The 19,715-nt window shown below is 39.9% G+C and overlaps 1 protein-coding gene across 3 annotated transcripts in view; it reads left to right on the top strand.

The window, feature by feature from the left end:
• The window catches only part of LOC106836378 (saoe class I histocompatibility antigen, A alpha chain-like), a 40,660-nt gene that overhangs the window by 9,854 nt on the left and 11,091 nt on the right, over positions 1-19,715 (top strand). Inside the window, exon 9 of one of the 3 annotated variants that reach the window (XR_011505529.1) lies at positions 16,179-18,964. The exons of the other annotated variants lie outside the window; for them this stretch is intronic. The gene's annotated coding sequence lies outside the window, so the exon portion shown is untranslated. Of the gene's footprint in view, positions 1-16,178; positions 18,965-19,715 lie in introns of those variants that run through there. 3 annotated transcript variants of the gene reach the window in all.

Below are 19,715 nucleotides of genomic sequence, written 5' to 3'. Positions count from 1 at the left end.
TAATTTAAACTAACCTAGAACTGACACAGATGCTAGCATTAGCAGTAAATGACTTTAAAGAAGTTATTGTAAATGTATTCCTTCTGTTCAAAAAGTTACAGAGGAGACATGAAAGTATATAAAAGACCAAAATCAAAATTGTAGGGATGAAAATGTCTAAGTTGAAAAACACTCTGAATGCAAGATGAGATTAAAGATAGATTTGCTATTGCAGAAGAAAAGATTAGTAACTTTGATGACATAGCAAAACAAACTCTCCAAAATTATGCTAAGTAGTAATTATCACAGTGTATTGTTGGGTTTGTAACATATTTAGATACGATGTGTATAACAAAACAGCCCAAAAGGAAGAAATAGAAATAGAGCTACAGAAAGTTATGTTTGTATATCTCACTGAAATTAAGTTAGTATAAACTGAAGTGAGTTTTGATAAGTATATGGTAAACTCTAGAGTAACTACTAAGAAAATAACTCAAAAATATAGTGAAAGTTATTAATTAATTAAAATATTACAGTAGAAAATATCCATTTAATAGAAAGGAGTCAGTAAAAGAGGAATGGGGGAAAACTTGAGACACAGAGAAAATAAAAATAAAATAGCATCATAAATCCACTGTATACATAATAACATTATATTTTAATGGCTTAAACAAGTAGATCAAAACACAGATTGTTAGACTGAAAACAAGACAAGATACAAGTATCCTGTATACAGTAGACACACCTGAGACTCGATTACAAATGGATGAAAATTACAAGGATGTAAAAGATGCCTCAGGCAAATGGCAACCCTAAGAAAGCTGGACTAGCTACACTCATATTAGATGAAAGAGACTTTTTAAAAAATGCAAGTAAGATAAATAGAGACATTTTATAATTTTATATTTCTAGTCAATCCACCAGAAAGATAAAACAATTATTGACATATATGCACCTAATAACTAAGCACCAAATACATGAAAACAAAACTGATGGAAATTGAGAGAAATAAATGACACAACGATAATAGTTGGAGACTTCAATATGAATACAACAGCTATGAGGAAGATCAACAAAGAAAAAGAAAACTTGAACGATACTATAAACCAACAGTATAAACCTAACAGACATTTATGGAACACTCCATTCCAATCATAGCAAAATATACATTCTTCTCAAATGCACATGGAGCATTCCTCAGGATAAACCATATGCTAGGCCATATGACAAATCTTAATGAATTTAAAAGGATAGAAATAATACAAAAGCTGTTCTTTTATCAGAGTGACATGAAGTTAGAAATCAACCAATTACTCAAAGAAATTTGAGAAACTCACAAACGTGGAAATCAGATAACACACTTCTGCATAACCAGTGGATCAAAGAAGATATCAAAATGGAAATTGGAAAATACTTTTAGATTAATGAAAATGAAGTATCCTCAGAAAGTTAAAGATAGATCTAGCATATGATCCAGCTATCCCACTGCTGGGTGTTTATCCAAAGAACTTGAAAATGCAAAGGCATAAAGATACTTGTTCTTTATGTTCATTGCAGCATTATACACAATAGCCAAGACTTGGAACCAACCTAGGTACCCATCAAGGGCCAAATGGATAAAGAAGATGTGGTATTTATACATGATGGACTACTATTCAGCCATAAGAAATGATGAAATCTGACCATTTGTGACAACATGGATGGACCTTGAGGGTATTATGCTGAGTGAAATAAGTCAGAGGGAGAAAGTCAAATACCATATGATCTCACTCATAAGTAGAAGATAAAAACAACAACAAACACATAGCATTGGAGATTGGATTGGTAGTTACCATAGGGGAAGGGGGAAGGAGGGGGGCAAATGGGGTGATTAAGCTCACATGTGAGGGGATGGACTATAGTTAGTTTTTGGGTGATGAACATGATGTAATCTACATGGAATTCGAAATATGAAGTACATTAGAAAATAAACAAATAAAAAAAAAAAGAAAATGAAGACGTAGCATACCAAAATTTATGGGATGCTGCTAAAAGAATAAGAGAGATTTACAGCTGTAATGCCTACATTAAAAAAGAAACATCACACTTCAATCACCTAACCTTCTACCTTAACTCAAAAGGAAAAGAGGACCAAACCAAACCAAAAGCAAGCAGAAGGAAGGGAAAAGTAAAGATTAGAGTGAAAATTAATGAAACAGAGAAAAAAGAATAGGGAAACAATATATAAAATTCAGCAACTCAAATTTGGTCCTTTGAAAATCAACAAAACTGACAAAACTTCAACTGCATTCGTTTAAAAAAAAACAGGAGCTGGCACCAGGTCTAGTGGTTAAGTCCGGCACACTCCACTTCGGCAGCCCGGGTTCAGTTCCTGGGCATGGGCCTACACCACTTGTCAGCAGCCATGCTGTGGGAGCGACCCACATATAAAGCAGAGGAAGATTGGCAACAGATGTTAGCTCAGGGCTAATCTTCCGCAAGCAAAAAGGGGAAGATTGGTGACAGATGTTAGCTCAGGGTGGATCTTCCTCAGCAAAAGCAAAAAGAAACAGAAAGAGAAGACTCAAATTTCTAGGCTCAGCAATGAAAGAAAAGACATTATGACTGACTATACAGAAATGAAGAGAATATAAAAGAATACTATGAACAATTATATGCCAAAAATTAGATAACTTTGATAAAATAGGCAAATTCATAGATACAAACTACTAAAACTGATTGAAGAAGTAGACCATCTGAATATATGTATAACAAGTCAAAAGATTGAATCAGTTACCAAAATGACCCACAAAAAAGCCTAGGCCCAAATGTCCTCACTGGTGAATTCTACCACATATTTAAAGAAGAATTAAAAACAATTCTTTATAAAGTCTTTCAGGGAGGAGAAGAGGAAGGAACAGTACCACATCATTTCTGAATAAACCTGAGGCCAGATTTATTCAGATACCAAAACCAGACAATGATATCCCAAGAAAAGAAAACTACAGGCCAATTATCTCTTATGAATATGGACTCAAATCCTCAACAAAGTATAGCAAATCAAATCCAGCACGTATAAAAAGAATTATATACCATAGCTAAGTAGAATGTATTCTAGGAATGCAAGGTTGGTTTAACATTCAAAAAAATCAATTAATGTAATATAACATTAATATAATAAAAAGCACATGCTTATCTCAATAGATGGAGAAAAAGCCTTTGATAAAATCTGACACCATTTCGTGATTAAAAAAACACTCAACAAACTAGTGATAGAAGAGATTTTCCTCAATCTGATTAAGGGCATTTATGAAAACCCTAAGGCTAACATCATATTTAATGGCGAAGGAATGATTGTTTTCCTCCTAAATCAATGATAAGACAAGGATGTCCACTCTCAGCACTTCTATTCAGCATTGTGCTAGAGGTTCTAGCCAGACCAATTGTGTAAGAAAAAGAGAATTTTATCTTTCTGCATTCAATGCATTCAAAATGTAAATGAAGAAGTAAAACCACCTCTATTCACAGATGACATGATCTCGTACATAGAAAATCCTAAGGAATCCACCAAAAAGCTATTAGAACTAATAAAGAAGTTCAGCAAGGTTGTAGGATATGAGGTCAATATACAAAAGTCAATCATATTTCTATACAATAAACAGTAAACAATCTAAGAATGAGATTAAGAAAATGTTCCACTTACAATAGCATTTTAAAAAAATATTAGGAACACGTTTAATACAAGAAGTGCAAAACTTAAGCTCTGAAAACTACACAACATTGGTGAAAAAAATTAAAGAACACCTACTATGTTCATGGGTTAGAAGACTTAATGTTGTTAGAATGGCAGTACTCCCCAAACTGATCTATAGATTCAACACAATCAAATACCTAACTGACTTCTTTCTAGGAATTGACAAACTGATTCTAAATTCTGATGGGAATTCAAGGGACCTACAATAGCCAAACTTATTAAAGGCGAACAAAGCAACAGTACTCAACACACTGTGGTACTGGCATCTGGGTAGACATATAGATCAATAGAATAGAAGTGAGAGTCCAAAAATAAAACCATGTGTCTATGGTCAACTGACTTTCAACAAAGGTGCCAAGACCATTCGATGGAGGAAAGAATAGTCTTTTCAACAGGTGATGCTGGGAAAACTAGATAGCCACATGCAAAATAATGAAGCTAGACACTTACCTTACACCATATACAAACATTATTATAAAATGGATCAAAGATGTAAACATAAGAGCTAAAACTATAAAAGTCTTAGAATAAAACATAGGGGAAAATCTTCGTGACATTGGATTTGGCAGTGACTTCTCTGACATGAGACCAAAGGCATGGGCAACAAAAGAAAAAGTAGGCTAATGAGAGTTCATCAAAATTCAAGGCTTCTGGGCTGGCCCCATTGCCTAGTGGTTAGGTTCCGGTTTGGTTCCTGAGCGCAGACCTTTACCACTTGTCAGTGGCCATGCTGTGGCGGCAACACACAAACAAAGTAGAGGAAGGTTGGCAACAGATGGTAGCCTGGGGCTAATCTTCCTCAAGCAAAAATGAAAAGAGAAAGATTGGTGACAGATGTTAGCTCAGGACGAATCTCTTTCTACAAAAAAAAAAAAATTAAAAACTTCTGTATATCAAAGGACCATATCAACAAAAAAAAGCAACCACAGAATGGAAGAAAATATTTGCCAATCACATATCTGATTAATATCCAGAGTATATAAAGAAATCTAATGACTCAATGACAAAAACAACACTATTTTAAAATGGGCAAAAGAATTGAATAGATATTTCTCCACATAAGATATACAAATGCCAGCAAATGCACGCGTAAGTGTGTGTCTGTATATATACACACAACACACACACACACACACACACACACACACACACACACACCCCTTCCTAATGGATGTGAAGTGGTGCCTCATTATGGCTTTGGTATCCATTTCCTGACTGATTAATGATGTTGAACATCTTCTCAGGTGCTATGATACACCTATATGCCTGGTGGTTAGTTGGTCTGAGGACAGGGTGAATTGACACTTATGTTTATTGGAAATACAGTTTCAATATGGGATGATGAAAAGTTCTGCTTAGATGGTTATATCTCCAAACTGATCTACAGATTCAGTGCAATCTCTATAAAAATCCCAGCTAGTTTCTTTGCAGAAACAGATAAGTTGATCTTAAAATTCATGTGGAAATTCAAGGGACTGGATAAAACACTCTTGACAAAGAAAAGCAAACTTTAAGGACTCATACTGCTGGTTTCCTCCTAAGACAAGGATGTCCATTCTCAGCACTTCTATTCAGCATTGTGCTAGAGGTTCTAGCCAGAGCAATGGTGCAAGAAAAAGAGAATTTTATCTTTCTGCATTCAATGCATTCAAAGTGTAATCATTACACTGTATTACCAGCATGAGGACGGACATATAGATCAACAGAATAGAATTAAAAGGTCAGAAATCAACCCTCACATTTACGGTCAGTTGAATTTCAACAGGAGCGCCGAGACAACTCAATGAGGAAAGGCTAATCTGCTGATATAATTGTGTAACCACATGTAAAAGGATGAAGTTGGACCCTTGCCTCCCACCATATGAAAAAATTGTCTCAAGGTAGATCAAAGACCTAGATATAAATGCTAAATATATAAAACGTTTAGAAAGCAATATATACATAGATCTTCGTGACCTTGGACTAAGCAATGGTTTCTTAAATATGACACCCAAAATACATGTAACAAAGGAACAAATAGTTTAATTGGACTTCATCAAATTTAAAGCGTTTGTGCTTTAAAGGACACCCTCAAAAGAGTAAAAATATAGCTCCAGACTGGGAGAAAATATTTGCAAATCTTATATCTAAGCAACTAGTCTCTAGAAGATATAAAGAACCCTTCCAACTCAAAAATTGAGAAAAAATAACCCAGTTTAAAAATTAGCAAATATTTGATAGATATTTATCCATGGGAGATATACAAATGGCCATAGGCACCTGAAAAGATGCTTCACCTCATTAGTCCTTAGGGAAATGCAAATCAAAAATACAATGAGCTACCACTTCATGCTTCCTAGGACAGCTAGAATCAAAAAGACCAATATTAGGGGCTGGCCCGGTGGCACAGTGGTTAAGTGCACGTGTTCCGCTTCTCGGCGGCGCAGGGTTCACCAGTTTGGGTCCCGGGTGCAGACATGGCACCACTTGGCAAAAGCCATGCTGTGGTAGGTGTCCCACATATAAAGTAGAGGAAGATGGGCATGAATCTTAGCTCAGAGCCAGTCTTCCTCAGCAAAAAAGGAGGATTGGCAGTAGTTAGCTCAGAGCTAGTCTTCCTCAAAAAAAAAATAAATAAATAAGACCAATATTAATAAGTGCTGTGAGATTATGGAGAAATTGGATGGGTAGGAATATAAAATGGTGCTACCACTTTGAAGAGAGTCTGGCAGTTCCTCAAAGTTTGAACATGGTGTTACTAAATGACTCAGCAAGTCCATTCCTAGGTATTTACCCAAGAGAAATGAAAATGTATGTACACACAAAAACTTGTACATAATATTCACAGCAGCATTATTAATAATAGCTAAAAAGTAGAAACAAATGTTCATCAATTGATGAATGAATAGATATAAGTAGCATCCATGCAGGGGAATATTATTTGGCAATAAAAAGGAATGAAATACAGATGCATGCTACACGTGGATGAACCTTGAATACATTAAGCTCCATTTTAAAAAACCAGAAACAAAGGATCAAATGGATTGTTTGATTCCATTTATATGAAAAGAGCAGCCTCTTTTTGGACAACAAGATTGGATGAGCTTCCAGGTTAATGAAGGCATCCATGTGCCAGGAAGGTGGCACATCCCCGTTCCACAATGAGAGGAGCTCCACTTTGGCGGCCCAGGGTTTTGCTGGTTCCAATCCTAGGCACAGACATGGCACTGCTCATCAAGCCATGCTGAGGCGGTGTCCCACATGCCACAACTAGAAGAACTCAGGTGTGTCAAAAAGGGGCTGGGTCCTGGGAGATATGGAGAATATGATCATGGGACATCAAAGGATCATTGCCCACGTTTTCCTTTCACGATCAGGGTACTGTCAGACTCTAGCAGCAATCCACTCTAAAATGGAAGTGATACCTGCAGGATTGGATTAGCACAGGGGTCAGCAAACTACAGCCTATGGGTCAAATGCAGCCCACTGCCTGTTTTTGTAATAAAGTTGTTGTGGAACACAGATATATCTGTCCATTTAGGCATCATCTATAGGTGCTTTTGCACTATAACAGCAGACTTAAGTAGTTGTGAGACAGACTTATGCACACAAAGCAGAAAATATCTACCACAAACTAGTTGCATAACAAGTGGCTTGGATCCCATGTCAACTACCACTGTTATATCTTTACATTTTCCTCAGCTCTTACGAAGACCTAATGGGGAGTTGCAATGACCAGCTGACATAGAGAAAAGACGAGCTTGGCTCACAAGTGTGTAAGCTCACTATATTGGTGAGCCAAAAGTGAATGGCTGCTGCACTATAGCCCCATTCATGGATGGCCGAAGACAATGTTGAGGGAACTTCCTTCCAATGGGCAGAACTTCAGGTGCTGCTCCTATTCATCCACTTAGTGCAGAGACAGAAGTGGCCCAAGGCAAGAATATGCACAAACTCACAGGCAATGGCAATGGCTTATCTGGTTGATCAGGGTCCTAGAAGGGGCAAGATGGGAGGATCAGGGACAAGGATATCTAGGGAAGAAGCATATAGTAGACACAATGTGTTAGGATCTTTTATATCAAGTGTTCATGCCCACCAGAAATAATCCACTATACAAGAGACGCATACACACAGGATGACTCAGCTGGTGGACATTAACCAGCCTTTGTCGTTACCACCACAGAGCTTGCACAACAGGCTCATGAAAGGAGTATGTGTGGTGGCAATGAGGATGACTATGCATGGGTCTGACAGCATGGGGTCCCTCTCACCATGGCTGATATAGTTACTGCTAAAATGGATGTGTGACTTTCCAGAAACAAATAAATTCTAATACAGGACCAACATGGTGGAGGCCAACCTGCTATTTGGTGGCAAGTTGATAACTGTTATTCTTCTACCCTTGAAAAATCAAAGATTTATCTTAATATAGATTAACGTGTATTCCAGCTATGGGTTTGCCCTTCCTTCCCACAGTGTCTCATTCAGAACCACTATCCAAGCACTCGCACAGGCATGATCTTCTAATATGGGACCACACATAACAGTGCCCCAGACTAAGGAAACCATTTTACAACAGAGGCAATGTGGCAGTGGGCACATGACCATGAGAGCCACTGGTCCTACCCCATAACACACCATACAGAAGCTCCCAGCTGACAGAGCAGTGGAAGGGCCTCTTGAAAGTGCAGCTGTGGAACCAGGCTGAAGGTGACACCCTGCAAGGATGGGCACTATTCTGCAGGACGAAGTATACACAAAGGTTTAAACCAACAGCCATTATATGATGCTGTGACCTTAAAGGATAGAATAAGTAGGTCTTACAACCAGGTGTGGAACAGGAGTGACTCTACTCACCATCACTCCCAGTAATCACTTGGGGTCTTTGTGCCTCCCATCCCCTCAACAGGCTCTACTGCTCTAGAAGTTCAGGCTCCCAGAGGAGGGTGCTTCCATCAGGGAGCACAGTAAGAGTCCCATTAAACTTAGAGCTGTGGCTGCCACCTGTTCTCTTAGGGCTTCTCATGCCAGCAGACCAGTGGACAACAGAAGGAATTACTATATGGGCAGCGGTAATTCATGCTGATCACTATAAGGAACATGAGGGGAGTCAAGGGGGATGTGTTTGGCATTCAGGTGATCCACGAGGGTTTTGCTTGGTATGCCCATCTCCATTTTCTGCTGTAAGTGTGCAGGTTGGAAACCACAGGTGGTAAAATACTGGAAACCAGGACTCGGACTCCTCAGGGATGGGATTTAGGAGAATCTAGAATGACGATAGAAAAGTCGATGTGTTGCTGCCTTGGAACGAACTGGAGCAAGGGCTTCTTCATTCCACTAACAGTCCTTGTTCCCCTTTGCTCAGTTTTCTACAAATTATGACCCTCTAGAATTCTGGAGAAGCTGTGCCCCCATGGAGTAAGTAATGTAAGAAGAAAGTGGAACTGATTAGTGCAAAGGATGGACTGTAGCAGAATCTTTTGGTACCCCACCAAGATTTAGTACACTCATGCCTCAGCTGCTATCTGTGTTATGGCTAAAAACACACAGCTGCCCCATTCTCCAGAGAACTGCCTTCAGCTCATGGAAGCTGCTGGTTATAAAATAGACAATTTTGAAGAACCAGACTCCTTGAGGGCTCTACAAAGCACATAGGTCTTGGCCTACGAATTCTGGAGCTCTTTAAGTTAGAAAACAAAAGCTCCACATGCTGGAACACTAAATCATCCTTCTCTTCTCCTCTCCCCATATTTCTGTGCCTCCTCCTTCACTTTCACTTTTCTCCTCCCCTCCACCTCTGCCCTCTTCTCTCCTTCCCCTCCACCTAGAAAATTCAAAGTAAATATTTCATAATTTTATGATAGCAAAAGCCTTTCTAAACATAACCCAAATCTAGAAATCGTAAAGTAAAAGACTGAAAAACCTGACCATCTGTAATCAAAATTTTGGTATAGCAAAAAAACATGGAAAAGTGTTATTATTTGTAATATCTGTAATGAAGATTTATTAGTCAATGAGATCCACAAAGTTGCTCTTCTATGCTCTTCACTCTTCCTTCTTCTGGATGAAGATGACCACAGCAACCTTAGGAGCCACATAATGAACGTGGTACCAACTCTGTCAGCCTGAATCCCTGAATGACTGTGTGGAGCAGATAGTGCTGCCTCCCAACCGCCCAACACACTGCTCAGTTAGGACCACACTGAGCAGCTTATAGGCCAAAATAATATTCTATTATGTTGAAACACTGAAATTTGGGGGTTTATTTGTTATAACTACCATGTTACCCTAATTAATATACGCTCTTATACCAACAGCCAGGGTCAGAACACTAACTTATCTCAGAGAGAAGAGAAGGCTAGTGTTATGGGCTGAATGTTTGTGTCCCCCAAATTAGTATGTTGAAGACCTAACCTCCAAATATGATGGTTTTTGGAAATGAGGTCTTTGGGAGTTACTTAGGGTTAAATGAGGTCATAAGGGTGAGGCCTTCAGGTGGGATTAGAGCTCTTAGAAAAAGAGATGCCAGGGGGCTGCTCCCTCTGTCCATCATGTGAGGGGTCACAGAGAAGGTGGCCGTCTGCAAGCCAGGAGGTGAGCTCTCGCCAGGAATGAATCTTCCTTGACTTTGGACTTTCCAGCCTCCAGAACTGTGAGAAAATAAATTTCTGTTGTTTAAGCAACCTCATCCATGGTATTTTCTTATGGCAGACCAAGCCAACTAAGACATCAAGATTCATATTTTCATTTCAAATTTGGGATTAAAGTTTTAACAGGATTAATTTTTTAATACTGCAATGAGACTGTACTAGTAACATAAATTAAATATAAAATCATACAATATAGCCAGCTAATTTTTATGGAACCCACTATCCAGTGAAGGAAAGGTTAAACGTGGCAGAGTTGGAAGCCCTTATCAGGAAAAACAACATAAAACTTTTTCATTGAGAATGGATTGAATAAACTGTTTTGCTTGTTTAGCAACAACAAAGCATAAAAGGTATATTGTCCAGAAGAACATCAATAGGTTGTGGCTATATATTGGAGACAAAAATGGAAAATGAGGAGGTAACTGTGGAAATAACCACTTGGTCCTCTTGGAAATGCTTGAGAGGGTCTTTGTAGGGGTTGGAGAGCCTGGTAAACAGTTATAGCCAGAACCTGGAAATGTGCTGAGGAGATTCAGAGCTAGATTCTCCTTCTCTTCCACTCTTGTTAGCAGAGTAGGGAGCTGGGTCAGCAGGTCTGAATCTGCTCTTCAAAAGAACACGCTGATGCCAGCCACTGAGCTCCAGGGACTGCCACTTTCTAACAAGCTCAGATCCTTGACCAGGGACCTGCTATTGTATCACAGTAGCACAGATGTCCTCTCTTGCTGTCCCAGTAATACACAGAGCATTTTGGGGCATCCTCACTCCTGGAATGTTGGTCATGGGAATACAGTCCACTGTGCCAGCCTAGGCGCATCCCTCCATGGGACAATGAGAATGTGGACGTCAGTGTGTTCCAATCCTACTCTGCTTATGAATGTTCCCTGATAGGTTTTACACGTGCAGCATGTGGCACTGTGACTTGTGTGCTGTGTCCCTTTGAATCACATTTGAGTTATATACTGAAGGATTTCTCTAGGATTGTTCTGACCCCGACTACACCATGGACTAATCTCCATCCTGATGTAACAAATGGGCATGAATAGCATTACAACCTGAGCACTGAAAAGTGAGCAGCATCAGACTGTTTTACATTTGAGTGGGAACATAACTGCAAAACAGCAGGTATTCCAGCTGCCAGCAGGAAATATGATGGGTTTTAAGGAGAAGGAGCTTTTTTTGGTTTTAGGAGGACCGGACTCAGAGGAGTATAAAAGCGAAGAATGGTTATAGCTGGAGGAAGCCACCTCATGCAAGTTGGGAAGGTGTCAACAACACAGAGTCCCAGGCTTTTTCCTCCTCCTTCTTTCCATCCTTCCCACACTTTTGGTCCAGCAGTGATGGCAACAGTGTGGAACTCACAGATTCAAGGGAATAATCAATGTCCAGCATCACCTGCAAAGGTGATGGGGAGCTAAAGGACTTCCCCGAAGCCCTAGGGGAGGGTTGTTCCAGGCACAGAGTGTATCTGGTTCTGAAGCTCTTCTATATTCACCGTGCCAAGTAGGGCAGAAGCTTGAGGCAGAATATAATGAATGATAGCATCACTGCCGCCTCCAGAGGTCTCTGAATGTGCAGTGACTGTGTCCTTAGCAGGACATGAATGGAAAATTGGTAACGTGAAAGGCAGAAAAGACATACATGTTAAAGTATGAATATGCATCAACAGTCGAATATTTTTCATGGGTTTCAGAAGACTCACAAGATAGAGAAACAAGTTAACCCCACCATGAGAAATAGGTTAGCCAAATTCAGAATGTGAAACATTCTACAGGACAAGTGACCTGTTTCTCCAACAAATTTAAGCCTTAAAAAGAAAGTAAGGTGGGGTGGGTGGTATGTTGTAGAAGAAAAGATACTTAAAGAGACGTAACAACAAATGCAACATGTGGACCTTGTGTGGTTCCTACTTCAGAAAACCAACTGAAAAAGATATACCAAAAGACATTTGAATATGCACTAAGTATTAAGTGAAACTAGCCAATTATTCATAATTTTATCAGGTGTGATAATGGCATGGTTCTTATATTTTTTTAAATCCTTAGTGAGAGATGCACATATATATATATGTATATAACTATGAAATTATATGTATAGGATTTGCCTTTAATATACTCCAGGAAAGATGAGTGGGAGGAATAGATGAAACATGAGGATAAAATGTTGATAACTGTTGAAGCTGAAGATGAGTAATGAGGGTTCATTATACAATTCTCCCTACTTTTGTGTATTTGAAAACTTCCAAAATAAAAATAGTTTGAAAAAGAAACATGGAGATAGGTACAGAAGAAACTGCTTACAGCATTAAAAGTGGCTTCTTATAAGGAATAGTAGTCCCAAGTGAAGAGGGGTGGGGCAGCAAATCATCTCTGTCTGGGAGAGTTTACAGTTTACTGTAAGCTTGGTAGTACTATTTTACAATAGTATTATATGATAAAGATGAAAATAAAGTGCACAATAAGCCTCACTGGTGCTGGGCTCTGGAGATCCCGGGAGGGAGCCCACAGTCCTCTGGGGAAGAAGCTGGTCACAGAACATGTGAGCACAGGTGCAGTGCAGAGGGGTCTCCAGGTGCAACTGTGCACAGAAAGTTTCCCTCTAGGGAGATGCTTCACATGGCTTGTGGAGGTGCCCTAGCAGAGGTGGCATTGGGAGGGGGAAGAGATGACATTCCATTGGAGAACTGGCAGTTTAGGCTCAAGAGTGATGTCAACACTGAGATTCTGGAATCACACTGTGCAATTGGCCGTGTCTCAAAAGTAACATTTTAAAATCTTACCTTCTTTATATCCTCCAAATTTGACCCTAAATTTAGCTTCTATATCTTCCTTGGTCTGAGTCTCCATCTTAAAAGTGGTCCTGATTCCAGGGTAGGACTTTCTCTGACTCCTTTCCTTTGAAATCCTATAGCCCAAAATTTTGCTTCCATCTCCAAGAAGACCACATTCAGGAGGAAATCCAGGAACACAGCATTCAAACATGTGAGGCTAAGGGCCATGGCGGGCTATTCCAATTCTAAAGGAACTCATGTGCCCCCTGTTCTCTAGATTCTGATGAAAAATGCCCAGCACCCCTATGGGAATTCAGGTGTCTTCATACAGGATAATATGCACTAGCAATTGTATATAGTAAAGGCTTTAGAGACATTCCATTCACTTTTGAGCATTCAACATGAATTGCACGACTCTGTATGTGGACAACGAGTAGCTGACCAAGTCAGTAATAAAGCAGGAAAATGTGGATATCTGTCTACTGGACTTTCAGGCTACACTTCATGCAGGACTGTCTCCTTAACTCAACATCAACCAGGAAACTCTCTTCTCCTGAGAATCAGTAATCTCCATTGACTATATGCTGCTTCTGTCCCTTACCCCACAAATCCCATAATGTATCATATCTTTGATAGCATTTCCTGGGTGAGGGAAAGAAATGCTCTTCCATGACATGTAAACATGGTCTAGTTGTCACCATTTTATTGACACGTGAGATATCTGTTATTCCAAGGAGGACTTACAAAGAGGAATGTTAGTCAGGAAACCATAATAACTTTTTGTCAGCATCCATTCAACTAAGCTAAGGGTAGATGTCTATCAGCCAGAAGGAAAGTTTTCATTCCCTCAGAGTTTTCAAATCCTGAGGATTCTTAAAAGTTGAATTAAAAATGCTGAACATATTACATGGAAGAAGCAAAGCTATACCACATCCCTGAGGGTGGCACTGCTTGTGTGTTTGGTGAAACGTGGTAAGGGGCTTTAAAATCTCTCACTGGAATGCTGAATCCTCTTCACAAGGTCTTAATAATCTCTGGAGTTTATAAGATTTCGAAGTCAAGGGGCACAATCGTGATGGTTTGCTCACTCAGATATCAAAGCCTAGGAAAAGGCTGACATTTACTATTTTATAATAACTTTAAAAGCTATCTTTTTGTCTGACTTTATCCAGGCTTGCTGGGAAAACCAAGTTATATTTGTAGCAGAAAAGGATAAAGGAAAGAGCAGCTCTTCTTTCTTTTTGCTAAACAGAGAGCAGTGCTCCCTGACTGCAGTCTGGGAAGTTTGATGCTAAAATCCTCCACTTGATAAAGTGGTTTTGACTGAGCATCCTTGACTGGTTTGGCTCAGGAAGTACTTTCAAGGCAAAATTCTCAAGTATCCTTTGACAAGAATATTTCATCAGCTCCTGGATTCTAAAGGGCTCATTTTTTCACATCTTTGAAATTGGAGTTTTGGAAGATTCCTGTGGGGTGCCACCACAGAGACAAAGTTGTCTTCAGCTGATATTGCCTGTGCATGTCTGAAGGTGGCTAGTAACAGGCAGGAACTCTTTATCTGATTGTCACTTTGGCTAATTACCTGCATTAAAAGCACTACATGCAATTGCATTTAACCTAGGTTTAAATTTGTAACTGCCACTTAAAAGGTCTGGAGCGATTATAGTATAATTGAATATTGGTTATCAGGTACACAGAAGAGTCTGATATCACGTTCAGAGAATAAAATTCTTTAAGTAAAGTGGTTATTTATCCTGAGCAGAATGGCTGCACTTTTTTGTTTTGTCATGAAGCAACGTTCAGCTGTAATTGATAACCCAAACAGGGAAGAGAGCAGAATATAGAGGAAAACCCCCTTCCATCTTCCTCCTTGATATAGGGGTAAAATTCGAGTTGCTTATCAAATGCCTTGTAACGCATTAAGGGCAGAAGAAGTTGCCATTTTCTAGAACAGCTAATTTATGTGTTAAATCAGTAGAGTTTGGTTTGATCAATTTATGACACAATCAGATATTGTTCAGTAGTTTCCTGTTCACCTTCAAAGAAACTGTTTCAATTACATTTGCGACTTTGGATTGGTTACTTTCTCCCTCAGTACCCCAGTCTCCTTACACCTGAATTGTAGGTTAGTAAAGTAACTGTGATGTCTCAGAGGTTGCGGAATTAAATGAGCTGATATTTGAAAGCACTTGGAACAGTGGCCGGCACATAGTAAGTGCTGTACCAGTGTTTGCTGTTATTATTAATCTTATTACTGCAACATGTATATGAAATTAGAGAAAATAACATGAGAAAGTTTAACCAGACAATTCAGAAGGAATCCCTTGTCTTTCAATATGTTGTCAAAGGACATAGGTGACCTTGAAAGTGGTAAAATGACCAAGGTCACAAACAAGTTCTGAAGAGCAGAGTGTGGCAGCAGGTGTCTCAGTGATGCTGTGCAAAACGTCCCGTGGCCAAAGCGATTCAGAGAACGCTCAGACTCTAGATTTCTCAAATTATGAAATCTTAAAACATGGGTATTGATGGGAACATATATAAGTGAATTGATAAATATGTGGTATGCCAATCAGCCAAAAACACGGCATACATTTAATGTAGATTTATTTTTTCCTTCAAAAGCTATTAATGAATTAATTGTGCAGCATAAAAATGATGTAAAAGCTGTGATATGTTGAAGACTTTCCAGGTGCCAGGGGCTAGCACTTTACATTTATTCTATCTCTAATCTATATAATAGCTCAAAGCTCATTGTAGAAATGAGGACACTGGGGACTAGAAAGGTTAAGATAAGTAACGTGTCCAAGGCTACACTTCTAATCACTGAGGCTGAGTGATGGAGAGAACATTAAATTCTGCTGGACCCTCATTAAAAAAAAACAGTATTTGCATTATTGTGGCGAGATTCTTTCAGTTGCAAGTGAACAGTTTCAGGGGACGAGAATTAACATGGTTTACCTGGGAAGGCCGAGGGTGAGGCCAACTTGAGACATGATTGGATCCAGGGACTCAAATTTGTCATCAGATTTGCTCTCTGTCTCTGTCTCTCTCTCTCTCTTCCTAGGGAAGATGACCAATATCAACTCCAACTCCCCTCACTTTATCCCACCTTAACAACTTCAGCAGAAAGAGAGACATCTTTCTCACAGTGTCCATACATGAAGTACCTGAGAAGATTATCCTTGGACCAATGCCTATTGCTATGGGGATGTGGTACCATGTGGTGCACCCTGACTGGTCAGCTCTATATCATGTGATTCCCTCATCTCATGGTGTGTCATATTTCCTAAGATATTTAAGAGTGAGCTGTATTTAAATAACATAACTACTAAAAGAAAAGATCTTTGAAAATTCCCTGGTGTGTGAGAGAAATGAGAGACAACACTGACTGTTAGCACTGCTGACTTTCTCCATTTCCTTACCTTTATTTTTCCACCTAAAAGTTCCATCTTTTACTCCAAAAATTACCTGGAAGACAGAGTCACCTTTCTGGGATCATAATTTTGATCCTAATTCCTGTGAGATGAGCACCAAATGCCTTTGACCTGAGGTCTTTATTTATAAAAGTCTCTACATTCGCAGCCACAGCCCTGTGGGGAGCATGCATTCAGATGGTTCCAAAGTCACCCTGAGGTTGGCAGACTCTCAGATTCCCCCAATGTTCCCATCCTCTGGTATTCCAGCCCTTGTGTAATATCTACCCTTGGAAACGAAGCCGGACCTAGTAACTTGCTGGTAACAACAGAATCTGGTGAAGTGAAGGAATATATATTTTGGGATCACCACAGGACAGGATATGAGGGACCTAGAGTCGGTGTCTCAAGGTTGGCTGTCCAAGCCAGGCTGTAGAAGCAGACTCCCCATGGAACCCAATGACAAATGGCCCTGCATTCCTTTTCTACCTGAGGGGTTGCTTCTCTAGATGTTAACCTCCACAGTTCCTGTCATCAGACAGGATGATGATAAGAAAGAGATCACCATTTGTGATTCTCATCCTGGCTGATATTAACTAGGGATCCCTCTTTAAAAAGGACAGGAAGGGAAGTGACGAAACAGGGACTCCCAAATCTAACACCTAGTGAGCCCAAACACTCCCCCAAGGAAGCCTCATGGCTAGAAAGATGAGGAAGGTGATAGTCTCCAATTCTCCATGCTGCCTCTTGTGATCCAGCTCTCCCTTACTCCAACTTAGAATAAGGTCCCAGGGAGCCCACAGTGGTGAACACTGTAAATCTATTTCCCATCTCCAGAACAGACCACCACAGCCACCCACTCCTAGGAAGTCCTATTCTCTCTATATGTATTAGTTCCATTGTGTGCAACAGAAACTCAAATAACAGTGGTCTAAACAGAATAGAATCTTGTATGTGTTGCACATGACAGTGAGGCAGGCGGTCCAGGGCTGCTAGGGTGACTGCACTATGAGGTTGTCCAGGCATCCAGGTTCCTATGACCTTCCTTCTCTGCTGTCCCCTGGCTGTTGCCCTTATTAGCATGACCCAAGACACCTAAGACCATGTCCATGGTCCATGAGCAGGGCAGGGAAAGCAGGGAAGGAGGTAAATTTTCCTCCCTTTAATGACAAAACCTATAACTTCACATCTGCTTCATCTAATTGGCCAGGACTTAGTCAGATGAACACAACTAGCCTCAAGGGAAACTGGAGAATAAATGCAGTTTTTAATCTGTGTGGCCCTGTGCCCAGATAAAATTCTATTACTACGGAATAGGATGATTTATGTTATACTTATTACATTTTTAAAAGTCAGGAGTGACAGAATTGTTATTATCCATACTTTAAACTGAGTGAGATTGATAATTAAAAAATGTAATAATCTCAGAATATATTGCAAATTGATAGCAATGGTGTAGATAGAGTGTGGTAAAATAACACCTGAAAAAAGGGAAATCTCTCACTATAATACTGTGAATACTGGTAACAGTGATTAATGTTTAGGGAGAAAATTTGGAAGAATTGTGCACAAGATAGAAGAGGAAACTTTCGTCACTGTATACCCTTTTATGTTATATGAATTTTTAAAACGTTGTGCATGGATTACCTGTTCAAAATAAATTTTGGATTACCAAAGAAAAACCCACATTCACTTAGCAAACATTTATTGGCAGTTACTAGACGGCAGGCTTTCTGCTAGGCTCAGTGAGGGAAACATCAAGGAATTCACAATGGGGTTGGATAACCTGGTCAACATGTTAGAATTAGTACCTGGGAAAGAGCTTCCAGGAGGAATCAATGTCTAGACTGAGACCTAGCAGAAGAACAGACTTAATCAAAGTCAGTGGACAGAAGAAGCCTTTTAGAGAAAGAGCATCACAAAGGCTCAGAAGAGAGAGAGAGAGAAAGAGAGAGAGAGAGAAAGAGAGAGAGAGAGAGAAAGAGCACGTGGGGAGTGTGGAAGAACTGTTAGCAGATAAGCATGGAGATTAGAGAGAGAAGAGCTCAGTGACAAAAAGTAAGAGTGGAGTGGTCGCTACGCTCCAGACCACAAAGACCACCTCAGCTTGAGGAGAACCTTGGCTTTTAACCCAAGAACAACATGCAGCACATGGCAGCACTGAAGCCAGGCAGAACTCTAATCAGATCTGCATTTTGGAGGAATCTGTCTGGTTGAAGTGTGAAGAATGAATTGAGACACTAGACTGGATCCACGGAGAAGAAGCGGGGTGGGCAGGGAAAACTTTTGCAGGAACAATAATGAGAATATCAGGATGGAGGAAAAGAGTTGAAAGGACCAGAGAGTGCCGAGTGTAAGTTCAAGTGCTTGTCATGGGAGCAGGAGCGTGTGAAAAATGCAATGGGAAAGAGAGGTCCCCAAATGGTCAGCATCCTACCTGGGAAAACAGTGGGTGGGTTCATAAGTTGTTGGGTGATGGACAGGGGTGGGGAAGGGGGTTCAATTTAGTTGAGGTCGATAAACACTTATTGAGTGCCTACTATACTGCACGTATTGTGCCACTTCCCGGGAACATAAAGAAGACTAAGGTACCTACCTTTGTGACCCAGATGTCTTGCCTTGATGAGGAACTGTGCCAATCCATGACCTTCCAGGAGCCCCACTAATTTTATTTTGTCCCTGTGTGGGAAGTAAGCTGCAACCTGGAGAGGAAACTTCCCCCATTTGTTCCAAACGTTAGTGGGGAGTTTAGTCAGAGAATACTCATTTCCTAATGTAGCTGACTAATCAAGACAAGAGAAATAAAATCACCAAGAAATCACCTGGATGAAGGAGAAGAAACCAACAAAGTGGAATCACAAGAAGTGACTTTGTGGGATCCTGTATGAAAACCAACTGGAAGAAACAGCGGAACCCAGGATTTGTCTGGCAGGATGACACGTGGAAGAAAAAAGAGCTTCAGTTTAATGATGATGCTTTCCTAGATATGCCAGAGGTCTGAAAGTAAAGGGAGAATTATTCCAAGAGGATCCTCTCTCAGGTTCACACAAAACTTTCCAATGATGACATGATTCTTGTATCCAGAACCGCACTTTGATAAACACAGCTCAGCTCTTCAGATCATCTTGTCTAACATGAGCTCACAGTTACTATGATGTTCAGTGATTGTCCAGCCTATGCATGAACAC

This window comes from Equus asinus, chromosome 8 (genome assembly GCF_041296235.1).
Source record: "Equus asinus isolate D_3611 breed Donkey chromosome 8, EquAss-T2T_v2, whole genome shotgun sequence".
Lineage (NCBI taxonomy): Eukaryota > Metazoa > Chordata > Mammalia > Perissodactyla > Equidae > Equus > Equus asinus.
The sequence above is the reverse complement of the archived record's forward strand: the minus strand, read 5'-3'. Positions and strand labels throughout refer to the sequence as shown.